The sequence below is a fragment of the Macrosteles quadrilineatus genome, unplaced genomic scaffold, assembly GCF_028750875.1.
Source record: "Macrosteles quadrilineatus isolate MER2022 unplaced genomic scaffold, UCM_ALF_1.0 Scaffold_5__1_contigs__length_97177068, whole genome shotgun sequence".
Lineage (NCBI taxonomy): Eukaryota > Metazoa > Arthropoda > Insecta > Hemiptera > Cicadellidae > Macrosteles > Macrosteles quadrilineatus.
In genome coordinates this window covers 8,270,199-8,271,770 of record NW_026542598.1, presented here as the reverse complement: position 1 = coordinate 8,271,770, position 1,572 = coordinate 8,270,199, and positions in this window count along the sequence as shown.

Below are 1,572 nucleotides of genomic sequence, written 5' to 3'. Positions count from 1 at the left end.
ACTCAAATTTTCCGATCATGAGCAGATACGACTGGAAAAATTTTTGACAGGTCAGAAACTGGGTGAGGTGATAATCCACCTCTCCGTGTTGAAGATCTACCCAAGGTTAGACTTGCTTAAACAGTCGCCTGGTTCCGAGTCCCCGTGTCTCCTGTACCCAGCTCTCCTTGTAGAGCTGGTAGGCTCGGTTGCACTCTACTGTTCTTGCCTGGGTCTCCCACATCACTGATAAATTCCTCTCCAACATCAAAAGTGGGATTAATACAGCAACCACCAGTACGGCAGGGTAGTACACTTTTTGGTAGGCGGATGCTGTCTGACTCTGCTCTCGGGTGAGCCACATCCTGTATACTTCCTAATTGGGTACGTCTGCCCACACTTCCACGGGGGACGGACTGGACTGAAGACGTCAATAGCCTTCTGTTACTAGACCGAGAATCTCCAACATTAAGCCATTAACGAACTAAGGAAAAACCACCTTAGCAACCTTGTCTGCCGTAGGTAGATCTAGTCCCGCCAGCTAAACCAACTACGACCCTATGGTTAATAGTGGCATAAACGTTTCGGACTTCGAAGTCACCTTCCCTCAGAGGATAGATGGCGTCAATCCACGAGCTCGGTTTTGCTAAGAGCAAGCAAGATATATAGTTAATCTAGGCTCATAATGTTTAGTTAAAGTCCCAGACCATTGAATGCTTTTTCTTGTTTGCCGAGGTTGTATGTTCCCAGTAAAACCAATTATGGTTAGCATGTTCATGAACCATGACTGATACAGCACAATGTAAAACTTACTGCATATATATGGTAAAAATCCATAATTTTTATGCATGTAATTTATTGCAAAAATGGCTATTTTGCCGCGAATAAAACAAATAAATTATAAAGAACCTTAAATAAAAAAAAAAAAAAATAAAGATAGGATTTATTGGCTTTGAGCTCAGAGCTGCCATCCATGCGTTGATAGTAGGAATGACTTGGTTCAGTTTCGGCTGGGACAACTCAACGCTACGTGCAACCATCAAAGCCGCAAAGTTATCCAACAAAACCTGTTTCCTCGGGCATCTCAGAACCTTAAGAGGCTGTCCAGGGCCAAGTATAGATTCTTAAGTAAAATACTCCTTGAATAACCAAAATGAAATGTAATGAGGATAAATTATACAAAATGTATTTTAGGGTGATTATCTATGTACATTTCATCCAAGTACGGGGTATTTTATCGTTTAAATTACAAACTATTGATACAATATATTTTTTTTCTGCACCATACCGCTTCTTAGGTTATGACGTTGTAATTTTTCTATATGTTACCAACCTAATTAAGAGTTTATTTTATTTTAAAATATAGAAAAATTGGTAATATTCATCTACTCATAAATTTAGAAAAAATATTTAACTAGTCAATAAAAAACAATTCCTTGACCAATTTAATTGTCCTATGTTATTTTTAGCAATTTCTCTAAAGATAAATAACAATAAATGCAAAAATCTGCTCTTGACCTATAATTGGATCTTGAAACCCTAAATTATCTATATTTACAAAATAGGTAGTTTGTTTGTTTGAACGTTATGAGC